Source organism: Delphinus delphis, chromosome 2 (assembly GCF_949987515.2).
Source record: "Delphinus delphis chromosome 2, mDelDel1.2, whole genome shotgun sequence".
Taxonomy (NCBI): domain Eukaryota; kingdom Metazoa; phylum Chordata; class Mammalia; order Artiodactyla; family Delphinidae; genus Delphinus; species Delphinus delphis.
The window spans coordinates 49,580,850-49,606,222 of NC_082684.1; positions in this window are offsets into that span (position 1 = coordinate 49,580,850).

Consider the following 25,373-nt stretch of genomic DNA (forward strand, 5'->3'; position numbering starts at 1 on the left):
CAGCATTTGCTATCTGTAGACTTTTTGATGATGGCCGTTCTGACTGGTGTGAGGTGGTACCTCATTGTAATTTTGATTTGCATTTCTCTAATAATTAGCAACGTTGAGCATTTTTTCATGTGCCTCTTGGCCATCTGTATGTCTTCTTCGGAGAAATGTCTGTTTAGGTCTTCTGCCCTTTTTCTGATTGATTTGTTTGTTTTGTTGTTGTTGAGTTTTATTCGCTGTTTGTATATTTTGGAAATAAAGCCCTTGTTAGTCGCATCATTTACAAATATTTTCTCCCAGTCTGTAGGTTGTCTTTTCATTTTGTTTATGGTTTCCTTTGCTGTGCAAAAGTTTATAAGTTTGACTTAGGCCCCATTTGTTTATTTTTGCTTTTATTTCTATTGCCTTGGGAGACTGACCTTAGAAAACACTGGTACAATTTATGTCTGAGAATGTTTTGTCTGTGTTCTCTTCTAGGAGTTTTATGGTGCCTTGTCTTATAGTTAAGTCTTTAAGTCATTTGGAGTTTATTTTTGTGTATGGTTTGAGAGTGTGTTCTAACTTCACTGATTAACATATGGCCATCCAGCTTTCCCAACACCACTTGCTGAAGAGACTGTCTTTTCCCCATTGTATATTCTTGCCTTCTTTGTTGAAGATTAATTGTCCATAGGTGTGTGGGTTTATTTCTGGGCTCTCTGTTCTGTTCCACTGACCACTATGTCTGTTTTTGTATGGCCGTACATTTTTAATGTGCCAATAAGTTGTGCATGTATATAATTTAAAACTTTTCTAAAAACAAAATAGGTAAAACTTTCAAGAATCCAATTTCTTAAAAATTTGGGAGTAACAGTTGCTATCACACTGATCGTAAATTTTACTGACAAGCAGTTTTTAATATTATTATTTCCTTAGGCTAAAGAAATAAACAGAAGTATGTTAAGGATTAGCAATTTAAAGTTGTTAAGTGTCACTTTAATAATTAATTGATTTTTTCGTAAATGGTTTACTAGCTCCTTTTTTTCTGTTGTTTTGTAAAGAAGTTATATTTACCTATAACAATTTTGAGAGACTTCTTGTCAAAAGAGATCTCTCTTATAACTTTACAATTTAAACTGCTGTTCATTTAGAATGTAATTATCCTGTATAATATTATTTTAGCCTACTTATTTCTTCTAGCTGTTGGGTAATATTCTATTTATCCGTTCATTGTTTAGGAAGAGATTACTGCCTGTATTTTTATGTTTTGCATGATTTGTATATGTATTGTCATGCAATAAAACCACTAAAAGTCAGATGTTTAATATATTTGTACCTTTCTCCCCTTCCCTGAGCCTTTGTAACACTTTTTGTTTTCCTACTAAAAATAGCTACTTTTTGGTATCTAAGCATCAAGGGTCATCACTCCACTGAAAATGGTAGTGTAGTTTTAACAAAAAGGGGGCAGCCTTGACAAAGGCATCAAGGAGAAACAATTTCATATTGTATAAAACTGCCTCCCCTACCCCATTGTACTAGAGTAAATAAGGCTAGCTGCTGTGACAGTCAAATCTCAAAATGTCAGTGGCTTAACACAATAAAAGTTTATTTTTGCTCTCCTGTCAAGTCTGATGAGGGTGTTCAGGGCTGGAGGACAGCTTTCAGTGTGGTCATTCAGGGTCTCCTTCCCCCATATGGCTCTAATTTTGCTAGGATCTCAGACTTCTCTGTTGGATCCTCTGCCTCCAACTGGCAAATAGGGACTGAGAAGATACAGAGAATCACATAGGAAGTTTGCATGACAGGCCTGGAAATGGTCAATATGGTTTGCCCTTGTTTCGTTGACCATAACTCACTCATGTGCAAGGGAGTCAGGGAACTGTGATTTAGCCGTGTGACCAGGAGGTAAAGGAAAAGCTTTTGTTGAACATGTAGTGGTCCTTGCCTAGCTAGTGAATTCTGTTACTGAGAAGTCTCAAATGGTACATGGCTCTGGAAGGCTTGAAAGCAGACAGTGGTTATGGATGGGCATGAAAGAGGAAAAATGGACATGCAGCAGCTGAAGCCAGACTCAGATTTACCTGTGTCCTCTGAGGGCACTTCCCAGATGCCACAATGAGAGCTCTACTGCCATCTTTCCAGCTCTCCTTTGAATTCACTTTCCATTGCCTTTAGCATGACCTGGCCTCCACCTCTGTCAGCCAGAGAACTCATAATCAATCAATGTGGCCAATATTCATTAGTAGAATGAAAACTGAAAACCTGAATAAGAAAATTAATGAGGCTATGGGCTCATTAAGCAAATGTATTAGTGAATAGTTTAGTGATATCTGAACTAAATTACAATGTTGTTTTTATCCTTATGCTATGAAGGACACTTGTGCCCAGCACTGAATTTGGTAATTGTGTTGTTGGTTATTGAAAATGACATTCAAGTGTATTGATCACCTTTTTAATCTTTGAAGCTGACTGAATGTAAATTTGATTTGATGGTTTAAATTTGAATATGTCATAAAAGGGCCTTAACCCCTTTTATAGAGATTAAGAGAAACCTCTTCCCATTAACTTGTTTTATTTTTGTTACCATGGAGACCACAAGAGGCACAATCTTCATAAATTCATAATGCAGATGAATTAGCCTCCAAGTAATGAATGTTTGTATACATTTATTCACTTCAAATAATGTTTGAAGTGATTTACATTTATGTCAAAAATGAATATGGATTTTTTTTACTTTCTTGAGTTTCATAAATATGCAGTCTAGGATCATAGGTTATGAATATAAAATTAATTCACTGAGATACCCACTTTATGAGTCTAAGTTATTAATTAGTTCATCACAAAATGCCATAGCAAAAAAGCAGTTTAATGATATAAATTGCTTTTATCAACTACAGATCATTAAAATGCACAATTATAATGAAAAGAAAATCTTATACATAATATCAAGCTTAACATTAATACTCTATTCTAAAGTATCTAGTATTCTATAGGATATATATTTTCTGTTCTAAATTTTGGAATAATAATTATTATTTCAAAATATATGCATAAAATTGGAATTACCAAAAGTCATGAGCGAAAGTAATTTGCTGCTGTCAGTTTAGTGTTAGTAATGGTTATGACCAGCAGTATTTACCTAACTCTCATAACAAACTCTTTGCTTGAATGGTAACATTTCCTCCCTCACCCCTAAATAATTGTGTCTTTCTCACTGAGAGTTACGACCCTCTCAGAAATCTCTGCGAGGATTCTGGAGAGAATATGGATTTAGCCCAAATGGCTGTTATAATTCTATAAATTCATTCATCCTAGCCAGAAATGACATCTCATGTTTACGTTAATTTAAGAAGAAAAGTTCTGATATTGTCCTCAAAGAACATTCAACAAGATTCTGCATATTAGCTTGAGTTCAGATGCAGCCTCCTTCTGGGGGCAGAGGGAGGAAGCAGCAGTCTTTTTAGCTTGGTGGGGATTCCCTCTCACCAGCCTTCAGCCATCCAGGCTAGAGTCATCTATCCCTTCCTAAAGCTACTCTCCCCACTAGAGACCTACAAAATAGTTTTTCCCACAGCCAGTAATTAGCATGTAGATAGAGATGAATTTGGGGTCACTGGGGGCTGTTTTGTCTACACTTCCCCAGAAGAGAAGCAGAAAAACTTTGGAGCCTCAGTTTGTTACCTCAGCTCAGGCATTCACAAATTATGGAAACTTGGTCAAATTACTAAACTTCTCTTTTCCTCATTTTCCTATTAACGTAAAATGGGGATAATAAGAGTACTTGCTTCATAAGCAGTGGTGTGAGGGCTTGTATCTGCAAAAGCCAACTGTTAAATTTTCAGGAATTTTGCACATCATTGTTAAATATAGCCCCATTAAAAATTAAATTATATAATTTAATAATAGGTTATATTAAATCAGGTAATAAATAATCAAAACTCATCACTTCCTAATTATTTGACTACATTTTACTATTATCTATGGTTCTGAGATTATTTACATCTGTTGAATCTATATGGTGCAAATAGCATATAATGGTGAACTACTGTGAATTTCTGCCCAAGCCCTACGTTCAGTGACATCAGATTGGTAGCTTGAAATTGGCCATGGTGGCAATGTAAGTTCTCAAAATGCGTTAGCCATTAGTATTTCTGAGGTGTGTTTATTTCATTTTTCGCATCTCTGTTCTTTCCAACCTTTCTCCTTGAAAGGTCTCTTCTTTTCCTCTTCCCTCTTTCCCTTCCTCCACCCCCAAGCCCAAAGCAGGGGGTATGGGGAGGTATGACAGTAACTGGAAACCATTCTAGGTCCCTTTCCGTTTCCTTTCACCTCTACTGACTTGACTTTAAGCTCCGCCTGCACCAGATCACAGTGTATATCTGACTTAACAGTGGATCTCCAGAACCAAGCAATGAGCCTACCCTGAAGCAGCCCTCAGATAATCCCTGCTCTGTAGATCCACCTGAGGACAAGGAGGGGGAGTGTTGTAGAAGCCCTGCAGGACACACGTTTGCAATCTTCTTTCTGCTCACTCTCTCTTATGACCCTTTTGGTTCTAGAAAGTCAAAGCTATAGCTGGGAACTGCTGCTTTTCAACACTGCTGCCCTCCCCAGACCACTGCCAAGATGAACTAGAAGGGTTCTAGAAGATGTTCTAGAGAGTATATTTGATTAAATGACCTCAAGCAGCTGTAAACAGCAGTAGACTAGGCTGTGAAGAAGTATGCAGAGATAATGACTTACTAAGGTTTTCATTTGTCCCCAGTTCTGGAAACTTCATCTTTGCCCTTCCTCCTCTATTTTATATGCCTAGTCAAGAGCTTTCCTATGTAGCAATTGTTGTCAAATTGGCTCTGGTTTTGAGAATCAGCTATTCATCCTGTTTGTCAATTTAATGACCTGCTTTGGTTCATTTTACAGTTAAGTATCCTTCTGCCCCATGGCCTAATTCAGTTTTCATTAATTTGCCTTTTAATGAAGAACTTTGAGATTTAGTTTTACCATGTCTTGGCTGCGTTCTATTTTAAATTATAGGTTACCATTTTGCCCTGATTCAAACTACCGGTAGCACCTGAATTTTGAGTTGCAGTTGAGCATGTAAAAATAGATTTGCTATGGTATAACTACCTTTAATTATACTTTTAGTAAACAGAGTCAGTTACAGATTCCAAAATTTAGAGAACTATCCAAGGGATTTTTTTTCCTCGGAAGGATTTTTACGACTGACTTTTGCTGCAATCCTCAGTGATCTTCCTAGTGCTTTTCATGATCAAAGTAGTTCAGGGTTCTGTAACTGGCTCTTTAATCTATGCCACTGGGGCTACTTTATCTAAATACGTACACTTGTATCTTCAAATAATTGTAGATAAAAAGATGAAATTCTAAGGTAAGACCTTTCCTTTAATGACCTAGTCCCTTAAAAGTTTTTTGTTTTTTTTTTTTTTAATCGATTAAACACTTTCTCTCAAGATTTTGCCGCCCAGATCATCTTAAATAGGCCGTGGATTGGCATTAACCCACCATCTGGGGCAATTTAGTAGTTGCTTTTTAGGTTAAAGGTGGCCTTCTTCAGGGGCAAGTTAATTGTCTAACCAGCACCTGGTATTGTCCCAGCTGCAGAGCAGATGGTGCAGTGAGCAGAGGGCAGCTGCGGGGCCCACCCCATGGTTTCACCCGCTTGCAGGCCACAACACACCCTCTGTCTCTCTACTGGGGGCTCAAAAACATTCTCTTCCATCTCTGCCTCCTCAACCCCAGCAGAGTCCTGAAATAGAAACTGTCTTTTTGTGTAATAAAAGATAATGGAATGACTTCCACAAGTGTTGCAAAAAATTTCTTTGAGTTTAGGGAGGAGGCCTGGGTGAGAAGTTCCCTAAGGAACAGGTGTTAGGATGTGTTTGAATAGTGGGCCATCTGCTAGGCTGTGGCAACCTGCTGGGGGTAGCTGGCTGCCTGACACATCAGGGTGTCACTGATTAATACATCACATGTATTAACACCATGCTTGTAGGGAATGATGCCCAGTGTGGTATGAAACTGAACTTAAAATAATAGATCTGTAACCTGTTTGTTCTGCTTGGGGTGGCCTAATGTGTGATTTAAAGTATATCATACTTGGGAGTATAATAAGATTTTCATTCACTTACTTAGTAAAGCTATAAAACCTGTTACTTCTTCTTTTATAACAGTAAGGTCTAATGGCATGAATCTTTCAAAATGTAAAATATCCTTCTCTACAAAATATAATGCAATCAAGCGATATTCTACTCAAAAGCACATCTCCCAAAGATCAGATTATCTCTTTAGTAAAAGGTTCTTCCATCCTAATCCAGAATTTTTTAGAGTATTACCAGAAGTTAATATTCTCTTTCGTGAATGTAGTATATATCCAAAGGGTATTACTTTGTCTTGACTTCCTTTGAATGACATTTCTGTCTCATAGAAGTTCTTGTTCATATTTTCAAAGGGAGTAGGTGTATAACCATTTGCAGCCATTATATAGCTTTTGAAATATGTTATGTGTTATCTGGATGATCTGTCTACTACTCACACATCTTTCAGACAGGCTGGCAAATTACTAGTAGCTCTCTCCATCTTGAAATACAGTTGACAGAAACTGAAGGAAACACCTTAAACTACTGGAGAAAATCTTATAATTGGGTTATAATTTTCCTCTCTGAAGGGAAAATACCATTTAGACATAAGAAATAGGCTGGGAAATATAAACTGAGCTTAGGAGCAACTAGCTCTGTAGTACATAGACAGCTTGTGGTAATCCTCAGTGAAATTAGAAAATCTCTTCTTCGTGATGGAAGTCTTACATGGAAACAGAGCACAGTTTTCTGTGTTTTCCTTTGTCGTATCTCTCCAGTTCTCATAGGAATTATGCAGGTAAATAGTAATAATGTGCTAATAGTCCTAGACATCAGAAGCATCATTGGTTATGTTGTTGGTTTGCGAACATCTATTGCAAGTTCCATCTCGAAACTCAAGTCATAGTCTCAGGCTTTCCTTCTCCCTCTAGCAGAGGGCACAGGATCTGGGATCAGACCCCTGGGGTTCCGGCAAGTTGAGAAGAGTGTTTTGCCCATCTATTTAAATGCTCTGTGGACTCCAGTCTGGTCAGCCTGGACCTTAAGACACAATTGGTCTGGGCCTTCAGGAAGCAGCAACTGGGATGGAGAGAGAGGAGGGAAAGGAGAGGGAGACAGGTAACATGGGACCAGCAGCCACCATCCACAGGAAGAGTCCATCCTGATCCTGGACAGGAGGGAAGGGCAGTTCTTGCAGTCAGGCCAAGTCTACAGAACGGGTGTTGGAACATTAGTGACTCCCTGCATGAATTAAAACCCAAACTCCCCAAACTAAAGACATGCTCATCTTTATAAAGTGCAGCAATCTGCCAGTTCATCGGTGGGCTTCCTCTTGCAGCAGCAACCTATGATGACAATCAACATTCAAGACAATTATTCATAAGAAGTAAAATAACATTTTAAGGATTTGTTAGCTGCTCCTTTGTTAGGTAAAGTGATTCTACAGAAATTCTGGTTCACCCTGATGAAATGCAAGGATTATGAAAATTAGACAAACTAAAAATACTTCCAACAACAACAAGAAATTAAGTTTAAGATGTTGTATGCATCTAACTAAGAAGAACAGAAATCTGAGCTGTGTTCAAAGGAGGTATCTTTTACAAAAATAGGGGCAGATATAAAAATAGAAATTTGAGCAGTGGCTCACAGCCAATTTTATATCATTTGGGTTGAGAACAAATGGTACCATAACATCTATCATTAGAAAAGAACATATCCTACCCAAACAGAGAATGGGAGAAAGTGATTTATGAGGTGCTTTTGAAGAAAACATGCCTTCTGGAAAGCAAATGAGAGACAACCAATGAAACAGCTGTAAACAGTGACTACTAAAATTCAGGAACCAGACCAATATAAATTGAAACATTAGTGTAAGATGAATAGGTAAGAAAGATACCTTAAGGTCAATACTCACCTCAGGCTCTTTGTATTCAAATGACCATAACTAATTAAGTCTCTGCCCTTTTATTTTCCCAACATATATAAATGCCACCAATAACCTAAACTTAAAGTTATGTTGTCTTCATATGTTTTCAATATATTGAAGAGAAACAATAAAAAAAAATCACCCACTAAAAGGAGGTCTCTTAGCCACCTAGAACTTTCAAGTTTGGAAACACTGAGTCATCTAAATTGATGTTCAAGGACATGGTAATTTTCATTAATCTGGAAGCTGGATTCTAAGGTAAAGGAGGTACCATCTACTGGCACTCACTTCTGGGGCAGCACAAGAGTTATGTCTCTGATGTTGCATCAGCAGTTTAACATAGGAAATGCAGAGCCCATCCCTGTTTTTTGAGTAAGACCTTGGTGGCACATTTCCTGGACAGAGTGGACATGTGATCCTTCATCACTTCCCTCATCTTCTCTTGTCTCAGCCTTCTCCTCTGCTACCACCAGCCCATGTGGCCACAGCAGAAGGAACTAGCTCCAGCAGAGAATGGGAACAAAGCTGCTTTTTGCCATAGGATCTGCCTCTACTCTTGACCTGCCTTTGGCAAGTCTCCTTCTGAAGGAGCGTGGCTGGACCAGGGCAGCAGGTGACTCTGGACCTCCCACCCCTCTGTCATGTGTACTGGATGTGGGGAGGTGGTCATCCCAGGAGAGGAGCACATTGTTCCCTCCATGGCTTTAAGAGGTGTTCACTTTTCCACATTTCCACTGAGAGGGGACTGCTGAGCCCAGGTACCACTGAAACCAGGGAACATACACAGCTAGCTATCAGCTGACCACCACAGACTTGCCATGCCCGAGAAGCCAGCATTTCTGGTTTAAAAAAAGGAATGCTGTATGCAAAATTGTTTAGCCAAGAAAAATGAGTACTATTTCTTTCCCATTATGGTAAAAAGTGCTAGACTTCAAATGTGATAAATACATGAACTGGCCCAACCATTATTTTTTCTTAAATGACATAGGAAATTTATCCAGATTAAACTTAGTTTTCATTGGTACTTCTTTCTGTTTGGAATTTTCATAAAGAAGTGAAATTTATTTTGTACTTTATATTTATAAATGCATTTCATTAAAATTTTCAAAAGTTCCTAATATAAATGGTACCATTTTCTATAAATATAAAAAGTATAATAAAATAATATCTCTATACATAAATACTACAAAATAACAACAGTGACAGACACCAATTAAATTAATCAAAAGAAATATAAGTATGGTAATCATCCTTTAGTGAGATACAATATAAGATATTGTATCTTTAGTGAGATACAGTATTTACAAATTGCTTTCAATCCAAGTGTATAGGGGGACTCAATTAAAGGTTGAATTTTCAAGAACAAAAATAAAGGTAACAAAAGAGGAGTAAAACAAAATAAAGACTAAATAAGATTTTACATACCAAAACCAAGTGAGATTATTTAGGAATTCCAGACTCCCTGGTCACAAAAGCCAAAAATCAACCTTTCTACTACACTAATGTTCGAACCTATATATATATATATATATATATATATATATATATATATATATATATATATATATATATATATATTTGGAAGTATATGGGGAGAAATCCCACATAAATTGTTTTTGTAGAGCCTCAAACAACAGTTAACTGATGACAATTATCAATAATATTGGTATACCTTAGAATTCATTGTCTTTGTGGGGGAGAAGGAAAATTGTATAACAGCTTATTGTATTTAATGCCACAAAATTAGAATACTTTATTAAGGTTATGTACATAAAAGAGCTCTAACTTAGTTAATAGGAAGAAAGGATCCTGTGTTTTATGTTCAGTAGATTATGCTGCATACTTTTTAAAGTTTTTTCTTAAACGTCTGTAAGTTATGATCAATGAAAGTAATACAGTGCATGCATGTTGACAGAGTCTGTGGAGGTCTATCAGCCATTTGAAACTTAGTTTTGAAAGGCTTTATTAAGCTCGCCCACACTTCACCTCACCAGGGGTAATTAATAAGTTCTACGTTCACCCACTTGCCATTTTTGCTGGGGTTTTCTTTTAATAAAGTATGGTATATATTGTTTAGAGCAATGTTCCTTCTGGAAATAACACATGATAAATAGTCAGAAATTATTAGCCACAGGGGAGTATTGGATTATGGATAGGAAACCTTGGAGATGTAAAGCCTTCCATGGGGACTAAACTCCCAGTAGACACAGCCACCTCCAGCATCTTTATTTCCTTCTGTCTCTTCCCACAGGTTCTGCTTTGCTTCCATCAAGAGAGTCCTGCTTGGCCTCCTGTGTCATATAGATGGGTAAGAAAGTCCAAGTTTCAAGTTCAGTCAGAAAACTATCAAGCAGTTTTGAACGTGGGTCTCATACGCTGCCTACAGCCATGCTTTACCAAAGTAATTCTTGAAAGAAGCTAGAGAAAGAAGGATTCAATGATTACTGAAAAAATTCAAGCTAAACATGGAAAGAATTTCATGGAGATTGATGATATACTGGAAGTGGATATTGAACAAGGTCATGAGATAGCTACCTAATAAAAAGGTCTTTTCTTAATATAACTTGTATTATGACAATATGACAATCTTTTATGACATAGTAGCAATTTGACTAAGGCAGAACACTGGATAATGGGTTATCAGTTCAAAAATGTTTTCTACAGTACCTATGATTTTGTAAGAAATATCTCTGATTTCGCTTTTTCAAAAAGCCAGTAAAACATTATTCCTGTGTTCCTAAGAGACATTGTAAGCATAAAGCATTTGGACCCCGATGTACCCATTGACTGCTGGAATATATGCAACAATGGATTTCTCAGACTGTTTTCCAAGCATACTAGATTCAAAAAGGAAAATAAATCTCCTTTTTCCCATAGGCAAGAACATCTTGCATTCTTCAGACTTAAATTTATTCCAATCTATTTTCTATTCATCTAGTCCATTCATTTGCCAAAGAATTATTTCCTAATACACCATAAAGTATGAAATGAATGGATGAATAATGGAGTGAAGATAACTAATAATTATACCTCATAATATCTACAGTAGAAATTATAAAAGTCACAGATTTAAAAATCCCCTGTAAGATAAATATTCTTTCTTTCTACTCTGCATTCTAACATAGAGAAAGTTAGCATTTTGGAGTTAGGTTGCTACTTGAATCATGACTGGTGACATTTTTGAAAAGGAAATGCCAAACTGTTTTAAGATTTCAAACAACAGAAGAATCAAGGGATCAGAATTAAAACTGGGGTAGAAAGAAATCCCTGTCACTTAGAGATTGACGCTTTCATTCATCTTCTAATTATTTCACTCAGAAATGTCTTCCATTATACACTGCCTTAGTCATCCCAGTTATCACTGCTCTGGGATTGAACCCTAAGTCCCTCCTACTCTTTTTCTGCACACAGCCATCCATATATTACTAATTTTATTCCTGATGGCCTTTCAATTACCCATATTCTTCCCCATGAAGGAATTCAAGGTGAGTACTGTTCCCAAGGAGTTATCTGGTTCCAGTCTGTTACCTTCAGGTAAGTAAATAATGAAAGCAACCATCTAAATACATCGTGATCTTCTCCACACTAACAAGCTTTACACCTGGAGAACAATATTAAATTTGTTCCAGGATAGAATCTGATGTTTAAAATTGTCCTAACATAGCATGCTATGTTCCAGTATAATCAGCTTTGGTAACTTCTAGTTCGTTCCTTCCTCAAGCCCAGCCATTTGGTACATTTTTAGAATCATCAATTCATTCACCATCTTGTTTAATCAAGACACTTCAGTGTGCCTGCTGTAATTCAACAGGAGACTTATAAACTAGTGTTTCTCAAGTATCTGTGGTAAAGGAGGATTTTTTTTAAAATTTCCCCACTGTTGCAGACAAATTGTTTGGTAAAAGACAATGAAAATGAATTACTAGAAAATGATACTGGATATCAGCAAAATCAAATTGCTATTAAAAACCATCTAAGACTTGACTCTCAATTTCTGTACTTGACACAAATCAGCCTCAGGGCATAGCCCATGCCTTCCTTGCATAACACTATTCCCAAACATTCTTGTTACTTTATCTCAGGGTTTTGTTCCCATGTGTGAATCATTATCATGCCAAGAACAGGGAGGTGGGAGCAGACCACCTGGGCACATGCAATAGGAAGTTGTATTGTCTGTAGACAATTTTTTTATCTTTCTTGTTATTTATTTATTTTTTGGCCATGCTGAGTGGCATGTGAGATCTTAGTTCCCCGACAAGAGATCAAACCCGTGCCCCCTGCAGTGGAAGTGCGGAGTCCTAACAACTGGACCACCAGGGAAGTCCCTGTAGACAATTTTTAAACAATCATAAAACTGAATAAAGACCAGAGGACAGACAGCAGAAGCAAAAAGAACTACAATTCTGCAGCCTGTGGAAGGAAAACCACATTCACAGAAAGATACACAAAATGAAAAAGCAGAGAACTTTGTACCAGATGAATGAACAATATAAAACCCCAGAAAAACAACTACATAAAGTGGAGATAGTCAACATTCCAGAAAAAGAATTCAGAATAATGATACTGAAGATGATCCAGGACCTCGGAAAAAGAATGGAGGCAAAGATCGAGAAGATGCAAGAAATGTTTAACAAAGACCTAGAAGAATTAAAGAAGAGATGAACAATACAATAACTGAAATGAAAAACACACGAGAAGGAATCAATAGCAGAATAACTGAGGCAGAAGAAAGGATAAGCGACCAGGAAGACAGAATGGTGGAATTCACTGCCACAGAACAGAATAAAGAAAAAAGAATGAAAAGAAATGAAGACAGCCTAAGAGACCTCTGGGACAACATTAAATGCAACAACATTTGCATTATAGGGGTCCCAGAAGGAGAAGACAGACAGAAAGGACCTGAGAAAATATTTGAAGAGATTATAGTCAAAAACTTCCCTAACATGGGAAAGGAAATAGCCACCCAAGTCCAGGAAGCGCAGAGTCCCAGGCAGGATAAACCCAAGGAGAAACATGCTGAGACACATAGTATTCAAATTGACAAAAATTAAAGACAAAGAAAAATTATTGAAAGCAACAAGGGAAAAACGACAAATAACATGCAAGGGAACTCCCATAAGGTCAACAGCTGATTTCTCAGCAGAAACTCTACAAGCCAGAAGGGAGTGGCATGATACAGTTAAAGTGATGAAAGCAAAGAACGTACAACCAAGATTACTCTACCCGGCAAGGATCTCATTCAGATTCGATGGAGAAATCAAAAACTTTACAGACAAGCAAAAGCTAACAGAATTCAGCACCACAAAACCAGCTCTACAACAAATACTAAAGGAACTTCTCTAAGTGGGAAACACTAGAGAAGAAAAGGACCTACAAAAACAAACCCAAAACAATTAAGAAAATGGTCATAGGAACATACATATCAATAATTACCTTAAATGTGAATGGATTAAATGCTCCAACCAAAAGACACAGGTTTGCTGAATGGATACAAAAGCAAGACCCATGTATATGCTGTCTACAAGAGACCCACTTCAGGGCTTCCCTGGTGGCGCAGTGGTTGGGAGCCCGCCTGCCGATGCAGGGGATACGGGTTCATGCCCCGGTCCGGGAGGATCACACATGCTGCGGCACGGCTGGGCCCGTGGGCCATGGCTGCTGAGCCTGCGCGTCCAGAGCCTGTGCTCCACAACGGGAGGGGCCACAGCGGTGAGAGGGTCGCATACCGCAACAACAACAACAAAAAAAAGAGACCCACTTCAGACCTAGGAACACATACAGACTGAAAGTGAGGGGATGGAAAAAGATATTCCATGCAAACGGAAATCAAAAGAAAGCTGGAGTAGAAATACTCATATCAGATAAAATACACTTTAAAATAAAGAATGTTACAAGAGACAAGGAAGGACACTATGTAATGATCAAGGGATCGATCCAAGAAGAAGATATAACAATTATAAACATATATGCACCCAACATAGGAGCACCTCAATACATAAGGCAACTGCTAACAGCTATTAAAGAGGAAATCGACGGTAACACGATAATAGTGGGGGACTTTAACACCTCACTTACACCAGTGGACAGACCATCCAGACAGAAAATTAATAAGGAAACACAAGCTTTAAATGACACAGTAGAACAGATAGATTTAATTGATATTTATAGGACATTCCATCCAAAAACAGCATATTACACTTTCTTCTCAAGTGTGCATGGAACATTCTTCAGGATAGATCACATCTTGGGTCGCAAATCAAGTAAATTTAAGAAAATTGAAATCATGTCAAGCATCTTTTCTGACCACAACACTGAGATTAGAAATCAATTCCAGGGGAAAAAACGTAAAAAACACAAACACATGGAAGCTAAACAATACGTTACTAAATAACCAAGAGATCATTGAAGAAATCAAAGAGGAAATCAAAAAATACCTAGAGACAAATTACAAAGATAACACAACAATCAAATCCTATGGGATGCAGCAAAAGCAGTTATAAGAGGGAAGTTTATAGCTGTACAAGCCTACCTCAATAAACAAGAAAAATCTCAAATAAACAATCTAACCTTACTCCTAAAGCAATTAGAGAAAGAAGAACAAAAATCCCCAAAGTTAGCAGAAGGAAAGAAATCATAAAGATCAGATCAGAAATAAATGAAAAAGAAATGAAGGAAATGATAGCAGAGATCAATAAAACTAAAAGCTGTTTCTTTGAAAGATAAAATTGATAAACCTTTAGCCAAACTCATCAAGAAAAAGAGGGAGAGGACTCAAATCAATAAAATTAGAAATGAAAAAGGAGAAGTTACAACAGACACCACACAAAGCATCCTAAGAGACTACTACAAGCAACTCTATGCCAATAAAATGGACAACCTGGAAGAAATGGACCAATTCTTAGAAAGGTATAACCTTCCAAGACTGAACCAGGAAGAAACAGAAAATATGAACAGACCAATCACAAGTAATGAAGGTGAAACTGTGATTAAAAATATTCCAGAAAACAAAAGTCCAGGACCAGATGGCTTCACAGGTGAATTCTATCAAACATTTAGAGAAGAGCTAACACTCATCCTTCTCAAACTCTTCCAAAAAATTCCAGAGGAAGGAACACTCCCAAACTCATTCTGTGAGGCCACCATTAGCCTGATACCAAAACCAGACAAAGATACTACGAAAAAAAGAAAATTACACACCAATAACACTGATGAATATAGATTCAAAAATCCTCAACGAACTACTAGCAAACAGAATCCAACAACACATTAAAAGGATCATACACCATGATCAAGTGGGATTTATCCCAGGGATGCAAGAATTCTTCAATATGCGCAAATCAATCAGTGTTGTACACCATATTAACAAATTGAAGAATAAAAACCATATGATCATCTCAATAGATGCAGAAAAAGCTTTTGACAAAATTCAACACCCATTTATGATAAAAACTCTCCAGAAAGTGGGCATAGAGGGAACCTACTTCAACATAATAAAGGCCATATATGACAAACCCACAGCAAACATCATTCTCAATGGTGAAAAACTGAAAGCATTTCCTCTAGGATCCAGAAGAAGACAAGGATGTCCATTCTTGCCACTGTTATTCAACATAGTTTTGGAAGTCCTAGCCACGGCATTCAGAGAAGAAAAAGAAATAAAAGGAATACAAATTGGAAAAGAAGAAGTAAAACTGTCACTGTTTGCAGATGACATTATACTATACATAGAGAATCCTAAAGATGCCACCAGAAAACTACTAGAGCTAATCAATGAATTTGGTAAAGTTGCAGGATACAAAATTACTGCACAGAAATCTCTTGCATTCCTATACACTGACAATGAAAGATCAGAAAGAGAAATTAAGGAAACAATCCCATTCACCATTGCAACAAAAAGAATAAAATACCTAGGAATAAACCTACCTAAGGAGGTAAAAGACATGTATACAGAAAGCTGTTAGACACTGATGAAAGAAATCAAAGATGACACAAACAGATGGAGAGCTATACCATGTTCTTGAATTGGAAGAATCAATATTGTGAAAATGACTATACTACCCAAAGCCATCTACAGATTCAATGCAATCCCTGTCAAATTACCAGTGGCATTTTTACAGAACTAGAACAAAAAATCTTAATATTTGTGTGGAGACACAAAAGACCCCGAATAGCCAAAGCAGTCTTGAGGGATAAAAATGGAGCTGGAGGAATCAGACTCCCTGACTTCAGACTATACTACAAAGCTACAGTAATCAAGACAGTATGGTACCGGCACAAAAATAGAAATATAGATCAATGGAACAGGATAGAAAGCTCAGAGATAAACCCAAGTTGACCTATGGTCAACTAATCTGTGACAAGGGAGACAGGGATGTACAATGGAGAAAAGACAGTCTCTTCAATAAGTGGTGCTGGGAAAATTGGACAGCTACATGTAAAAGAATGAAATTACAACACTCCCTAACACCATACACAAAAATAAACTCAAAATGGATTAGACACCTAAATGTAAGACTGGACACTGTAAAACTCTTAGAGGAAAACATAGGAAGAACACTCTTTGACATAAATCCCAGCAAGATCTTTTCTGATCCACCTCCTAGAGTAATGGAAGTAAAAACAAAAATAAACAAATGGGACCTAATGAGACTTAAAAGCTTTTGCAAAGCAAAGAAAACTACAAACAAGACGAAAAGACAGCCCTCAGAATGGGAGAAAATATTTGCAAACGAATCAATGGACAAAGGATGAATCTCCAAAATATATAAACAGCTCATGCAGCTCAATATTAAAAAAACAAATAACCCAATCCAGAAATGGGCAGAAGACCTAAATAGACATTTCTCCAAAGAATACATACAGATGGCCAAGAAGCACATGAAAAGCTGCTCAATATCACTAATTATTAGAGATATGCAAATCAAAACTTCAATGATGTATCACCTCAGACCAGTTGGAATGGGCATCATCAGAAAATCTACGAATAACAAATGCTGGAGAGGGTGTGGAGAAAAGGGGACCCTCTTGCACTGTTGGTGGGAATGTAAATTGATACGGCCACTATGGAGAACAGTATGGAGGTTCCTTAAAAAACTAAAAATAGAACTACCATATGACCCAGCAGTCCCACTACTGGGTATATACCCAGAGAAAACCATAATTCAAAAAGACACGTGCACCCCAGTGTTCATTGCAGCACTATTTACAATAGCCAGGTCACTGAAGCAACGTAAATACCCATCGACAGATGAATGGATAAAGAAGATGTGGTACATATATACCATGGAATATTACTGAGCCATAAAAAGGAACGAAATTGGGTCATTTGTAGAGACATGGATGGATCTAGAGACTGTCACACAGAGTGAAGTAAGTCAGAAAGAGAAAAACAAATATCGTATGTTAACGCATATATGTGGAACCTAGAAAAGTGGTACAGCTGAACCTGTTTGCAGGGCAGAAGTAGAGAATCAGATGTAGGTAACAAACGTATGGACACCAAGGGAGGAAAGTGGCGGGTGGTAGGGGTCGTGGTGTGATGAATTGGGAGATTGGGATTGACATATATACACTGATGTGTATAAAATTGATGACTAATAACCTGCTGTATAAAAAAATAAATTAAATTTAAAAAAAACTGAATAAAAATCAGTCTGCTTTTGAAGTCACTGTGACTGTGCTGGTCTTGAACTAAATATCCACAATTTCCAGATGGTGTGGCCAGCCGAATTATGTAGTGACAGGTGACAAGTATCAGAGATCTTTAAATGGCATTCCTTTGAGGATTAGCAAATCCTGTCTTCTCAAATTCGCCAGTAATCTTTTTATTTGTACTTATTACAGGCTGGATACATAGTAAGAAATCAATAAGTTCTTTTTTTTGTTTGTTTGATTAAATTTTTCCAATGTGTAAACACACACACAAAAAATCAGTCTGCTTTTTGTTATCATCATTCAGTCATTGACAATTCTAAACAATGTCAGTAATAAGATCTTCTCCTTGATAAAAACACTCTTCTCCCCTCAAAAAAATCTTTTCCACACACACAGAACCCACTATGTGCACTTTAATCAATTTTGTTGCTGTACCCTACATGGTCTCTAGTTTCTCCACAATCTCTGTTATCAAATAGGACACACTATTAAGAGTCTAACCAACTCAGAAAATAATGGAAGACCTATTCTTAGCTGTTCAGACATTAAATTTCTTCAATATATCTCTGTTTTTAACAATATTTAAGCAATAGCACTGCCATTGCTAGTTGATATTTGGCTTTTGAGATCAACTATACCCAGTTCTTCTTTCCTCTAGTGTTTAGTCTTAAGCTACACTTCTGTATCTTAAATTTTCTATTTGAGGAGATTTTTTTTTAATTTCCCCTAATTATACCATGGGATCCTTTTCCTTCTGAAATCTGCCCATTGTTGGATTAGTCTTCCAGTTGGTTTAAGTCAACTTAAAAATTGTTCCCGCCTCCTAGAATCAGGAAGGGCACAGTCTTAAGTTAGTTTCCCTAGAAGCAGAGCCTGCAGTAGGGATTTAAGGTGTTTTATTGAGGGACTGGTCTTCAGAAAAAGGGATTGGGAGCTGAGTGAGGATGTGATCTCAGTGGTCTAGCCTTGGCCTGAGCCACTGGGTTGTGTGTGCCTGTATGCGGAGGGTGCTCTAGGGTAAAAATCACAATGCAGAATCATCCTGCCTGTAACAGACTATCATTGTCTGTCCCCAGGAGGGAAGTATATAACCTCCCAAGCATCCTAGCCATGGGACTTGAAGAAGATGGAAGATATAGGTCTGGTTCTAGGTTATGTGGGGGGAGCACCAGCAGCATCTACCATATGTGCAGTGCTCAGGTTCACTGGCTTCCCACATTCAGTTCACTCCATCTAGATACAACTTCTCCAGGATTCTAGTTGGTCACAATTCCTGGGGAAGCTTCCAAGAGGAAGGTTAGAGGAAGAAGGTAGATTTCTGCTGTGGCAGTTGGTCCCAAGGCTATAACTAATGTTATTACTGCCTTTTTTTACCACCTGTTCTAGATTCCCCTCATCCTTGGCTAGTACTTCTACTAGTCTAAGTGGTTTGCTTGGTGGAATGACCTAGACCCACATCACTGAAGGGTCTGGGCTACACTTCACCGTGCCCTATCAGTCTATGGTTGCTATACTTGCCCATTTACAGTTAAAATCAGGTATGGGAGAACCACAGGATGCCTCAGTAGATCACCTGAGTGCCAAATATATTCCTCCCACCCCCATTTTGTATCAGGCTTACCTCCTTATAATGATCAGGGTCAACTCCATCTGGCATTGTGGGAACTCCTTTGTGTGCCTGCCAATCTACTGGCACAAGGAGCCTTAAGTGACCACATGGCAGCCACAGAAATAAGTGTAATAGGTATCTTGATGCACCACCTGTTGGAAATACCCCCCTTTTGTGAACCAGGACTTCTAGACCCACAGGGCCAAGGGCTGTGAGAAATGGGAAGCACAAAGTCCCCGAGTGGGTCACTGGGAATACCGGAGAGCAGTGCTACTCCTATTTCTGTCCCTTGGTTCCCCAGTCCATGTTGTTCTTCCACCTGTTTGGGCCATAGTACCATAAAATGGCTTTTGGTCTACATCTTGAAGGATAACACCCCCTCCTCACAGGGTGTCTACCTCCAACTCGGCATGTCAGCAGTGCCTTCAAGTGTCCTTTCCACAGCTCTATCAAGCTGGCAACTTCTGGATGATGAAGTATGTGATAGAGCCAGTGGATCTCATGTTCATGTATCTTTTCCCACACTGGTGGTCTTTGCCATGAAGGTTCATTTAGTCCAGGGTGGTGTTTTTCAGGATACTGTGTCAGGTTATCAGGCAATCTGTGAACATTTGGATAGTGCTGCTGGACTGTGGGTAGGAAAAGGCAAACCTATACCTGAATTATGTGTCAGTCTTGATCAGTGATGAATCATTGACCTTTGCAGGGTAGAAGGCACCTGATGGAATCACCCTGCCGTCACGTTGCTGGTGTGTCTCCTCAAGGATTGGTACAATATCAGGGGGGAAGTTGGGGTTTCTGTTGCTAGAAAGTGATACATTCAGCAGCAGGAATGGCTCCATGTTCTGTTGTGCCCAGACAGGGTCTCCACATATGCCTCAGTGGCTGTTCTGTTCTTGAGCCCAATAAGTAAGCCCCGGGGTGGCCAATGACAGAGGCTGGCTGACATCTACTGACCAAGTCATCTTGTCTACTTGTTTACTTAGTGTTTCTTCTACAGTGGATGCTCTCTGGAGGGCATTATTGTGCAATATGAAGATCTTACACTTTGTTCCCACTCTAAAGTTCATTCACCTGCCTCTTTCACAGAACACTTTTGTTCCCATACCCTCTTGGTGGGCTGAGCTAGGGTATATATATATACACACATTTTTATATATATTTGGAGAGCGAGAGAGTGTGCATTATAGTTATAGTTATATATATAAATCTATTAGTTTACACCAGTATCTCTAATTCAGTCCAATATCCGGGTGATAATTCTAGTTTTCTCCCTTTTATATTTGTAACTCCCTTCTCCAACATTGAGAAGTCCAGTTCCCATTTTCCTTAATAAGGTTATTTATAGGAAATTTATAATTTCCCTATATGTAATCTATCTCATATTGCCGTTTTTGCCCCCTACCCATTATGGACACCCTCCTCACCCCGCTTGGGCTCCAATACCTGACACCAGTTCTTCCTTCCAAATGGATGCCTTCCTCATTCTGCTGAGGCTCTAATACCTCATGCCAGTCCTGTCCTTCTGCATGTCCTTCACTCTATTCCGACTTTGACACCTCTTGGAGGGAGGTAGGGGCCTCACACAGTCCCCAAGTCTGAACCACATGGTCCAAACCGTCTTTACCAGAGCTTGACAGTAGAGACATGGGTTCAGATAATGAGGTAGAATTACCTTGTTTTTTTTCATTATCTTTTTTCTTTGTGTAAGTCTCTCTCACCCATACCATACTCACCCATGAAGGGGACAGGGCAAGAGGAAAGGACTGTTAGCAGGGCAGAATTGGAGAATTTCAATACCCTCAACTATTATGTTTCTAAACTTAGGCCCAATAAGTGATGAAGATGTAAAGATAAAAATGGAAAAGTATAGAAGTATCATTGTTGTGTGCCAGTATATGAGACATATTAATTTTCTTTGTTGTAACAGACACTATACAGAACTCCTTGAATGCATGTCAAAATATTCAGATTAACAAATTACAAGGTAATCACAACGGCCACATGCAGTGGATGAGAACTGCCTTGAGTAACAGCCTTTTAATTTCCATCTACCACTTAACACCATAAAATTGCCCTCTTAATTTTATTATTCCACATACTCCTGGAAATGCTTCAGTTTCAAAAGATAAAGGCAGGGAAAAACTTTCTCAAATGAAGTACTTCTTGCTGTAATAATTGTGTTTTCACCATAAATGATGAGATCATGCCTATATCTCCTTGGCCTTAAGAGCTGGAAATGGACATTGAACTGCAGTTATTGCTGGTAGGTCAGTCACGGAATAAAAGCAAGAGCAGATTTTGAAATGTGTTAAGACTAGGGTCACCAAATAAAATACAGGTTGCCCAGTTACATTTGAATTTCAGATAAGCAAGGGATACTTTTAGGACAAGTATGTCCCAGATATTGAATGGGGTATACTTATACTAAAAAATTATTTTCTATTTATCTGAAATTTAAATCTAACAACATGTCCTGTATTTTTATCTGCTACATCTGGCAACCCAAGATGAGAAGAGAAGCCCAAAAATCCTAATCTATTTGTTTTTCTAAAGCAGTGGAACAATCTCAACCACTTTACTCAATAAAAAGAATATAACCCAGAGAAAAGCAACTGGCACTAAGCTGGGAGTTTTTCCAGATGTTACCAGGATTGAAATTAACTGGTAAAAATGGAAGAAACAGACTAGGGGAATATCCAAATCCTAGGAGAAACGGAGAGAGTGAAAGAGGGAGAAACCAAGAAGGCAGAAGGAAATATAAGGAAGAGAAAAGAGAATAAGAAAGAAAGAAGACAGAAGGGGAGAGAGAGAAACTATTAGGAGAAGGAAGGTGGAGCCACAGAGGAGAGGGCGTAACCATTTTCACCAGCTTAGCAGAAGCAGAATGGAGACAAAGTCCACCATGGGAACCCCATGGCCATTCCGTCTCCAGCTCCAAAGCAAAGATATCTCCCATCTCAGAAATCATGATGAGATGCATATCAGGTGAAGAATATAGCCAACTTAATGTCCCAGCCCCCAAAAGGACAAGCAATTATATCTGTGCTCCAGAGTCAAGCCATAGGCTTATGAAAAATGAAAAATGCTTCTGTAACATCTCCACATGCTTCTGTAACATCTCCACATATCCACTTTCTTCAAAATGAGCCTCTCTAAATATGTAACAAACATCCTTTCTTATTCATGGCTTTGGAAATTATTGCAATAAAATGTACTGGAATAGAGTCATAATAACATCCCAAAAGATCCTACCAAGAAATCAGATATTTTCATACCACAAACAATATCCTAGAACTTAGTTTTCTTACATAGTAGAAACTTCTAACATTGTGTTTACATTGTAATAGTAACAAGATAGCATTATAATTCTGGCTGCAGAGTTTAAGCAAATGAGGAAACTGAAAAATATCATGGAAGCTTTAGAAACTATCTGATCCAAATCTCTCTCCCAACAGATGCAGAAATTAACTATTAGGTCAACATCTCATCTAAGTTGAGTTTTAAGAAGTCTAGGTCAGTTACAAAGTAATGGTATCAGACACTCTGGTGTCCCGCCCATAGTTCCCACCCTCACCAGGTTACTCTAGCATGGTTTCCAACTGCCAGCACCATCATGTATTTGCCTGAGAACAAGAACTCCTGCTGCTGGAACCAGCAAGATAAAACTTTACTGCCATCACTTTGTGATGGTCAGTGGGTGGGAAAATTAGCTCTTCCTGGGATCAGCCCTCAAGCACTCCCCTATTCCTTAGGTGAGATAACTGAGGTGTGCATGAGATCCAGGCTGGCTCCACACGTTCCTCCAGTGGGATCAAGCACAATCTCCCACATGGATAGCTCCCTGGATAGCACCCTTTATTGGCTGACTTCGCTTCTTTGTCTCATTTCTTCACTCTTTTATCGGTGCTCTTTTCACCTCCCAAATCAACTATCTGCACTTGAGTCATTGTTTGCTAGTGGGGAACCCAAACCAAGGCAGTCAGACTTCTAGAAGCCTGTTGTATCTCCAAATTTCTGATCAATATGATAGGTTATTAGAATGCATTTGGTAAATAAATCTCATTTTATTATACTTTGATAATATACTATTGTGCATAATAACAACAATAATTGCTACTTGGATCACAATATTTTCAAAGAATTTATATAGACATAAGTATATATATTGCTAATTCAGTATTCTTTCATTCATTCATATTTTTTCTTTTAGATGAATTTGTGAATTAGTTAAATATCAACAAGGAAAGTGAAACTTTACTATCAGTAGATAGAAATCACTAGGCCCTTAAGATAAAACAAGAAGAAAAACATAACTGCTTTAAAAAAAAAAAAAGTGAGGTGAGGCAGACAGAGAGAGAATGAAGTCCATTTAAACACTCTGGCATCATTTAAGTTGCTAATTATTTCTTATAGCAGCTAAATGGGCTAGGTTACCTTTGTCTGTGACCTACTAGATCAGTCTAAAAACTCTAGAATTAGAAAGTTCAGAGGTTTCTTTGAACTCTAAACATTTCTTCTTAAGTAGCCTCAGGAAAGTCATCTCAGTGTTTCAAGCACTCTACTTCTCAGGCGAGAAAGGATTTAAGAAAGTTAGGAGGAAAGAGACACTTTATTCAAGCCCCCATGGGGTAAACAGTTGATATATTTTGAGCTGCCCTACTCTTGGATCACCCTTCCTATATTGGGAAGTTCTCCATCTTTTGAGTCCTGTCCTTCCCCTGACAGAAGCCAGAAATGCTTTCCCATCTCCCATACAACTAGGCACCAGCATGTGATAGGGGCCTCCCCAACCGGACCTACTCATGCAACACCTCAGTTCAGAGACTGGTGACCCACCTGAGCTAGTGCTACACAGATTCATTCTGGGGAAGGTGAATTGCAAAGACATGGACTTCCAGTGGCAGAGAGGGCCGAGGTTCAGCTGCAAACAAAACAAGCTACAGCTTGTTTTGGGGGGCAGCAGTGAGCTCTGGTCTTGCCTCCATCTGGTGACTCCATGGGACCGTACTGTGCGATGATTTACATGTTGCTCCTGAGACTGCACACCTCAGATGAGACTCGAACCCAGCCAAAATTCACATTGGGACTGGAACCCACAGGCTGGGACTCAAACCCACTGTCTTTTAATTGAGATTGCACACCTGGTCTCAGGACTTAGTGAAGCTCAGGTTCTTTATGTCTCAGTGCAGAAGGAATTCAGAGAGAGGCAAAGTGATTGGTTAGAAGTAGATTTGTTGAGAGAGAGACACACTCCATAGACAGTGTGGGTCATGCGGTCCATCTCAAAAGGCGAGGGCAGCCCCGAAATACAGGGTGGTTAGTTTTTATGGGCTGGGTAATTTCATAGGCTAATGAGTGGGAGGATTATTCCAGCTATTCCAATATTTCGGGAGAAGGGGTGGAGATTTCCAGGAATTGGGCCACTGCCCACTTTTTGGCCTTCTATGGTTAGCCTCAGAACTGTTATGGCACCTGTGGGTGTGTCATTTAGCATATGCTAATGCATTACAATGAGCATATAATGAGGGTCAAGGTCTACGGGAAGTCAAATCTTCCGCCATCTTGGACCTAGTTGGTTCTAATCAGTTTATGTTGTATCCTCAACGGCTCTGACATTCTTTTAAATGTTGTGCCCTGTCCCCTTCCCTCCTATTTCATTCTGGGCTATATAATCTTTAAAGCTGATTCTCTGGTCCTTTGGAAGAGGCTTTGTGCTATCAAAATCACTTGCTACATTTCTTTTATGCTTAAACTAGCTAGAGTTTGCAACTCTGTGGCCTGCAACTAAGAACTAGCTGACATACCCTTTATAATATGCAAAGCTACAATGCAGGAAATTTGAAGGTGAATGGAATCTTTTCCTCAAGGAGTTTATATAGCACAGTGGAGAGAAAAAAAGCAAGTGACCACATGTACAGTAGACTCTGAGAAGGCAGAAGAATATTGTAGGTAGACCAAACCCTTTGGAGCCATACTGCCTGGGGTTCAAATCATGGCCCCACCATTGTTAACTTTGTTTCAATGGACAAGTTACTTAACTTCTCTGTGCCTCAGTGTTTTTATCTGTAAAATGGGGATAATAATATAACTATTTTATAGGGTTTTATCATGGAGAGTCCTG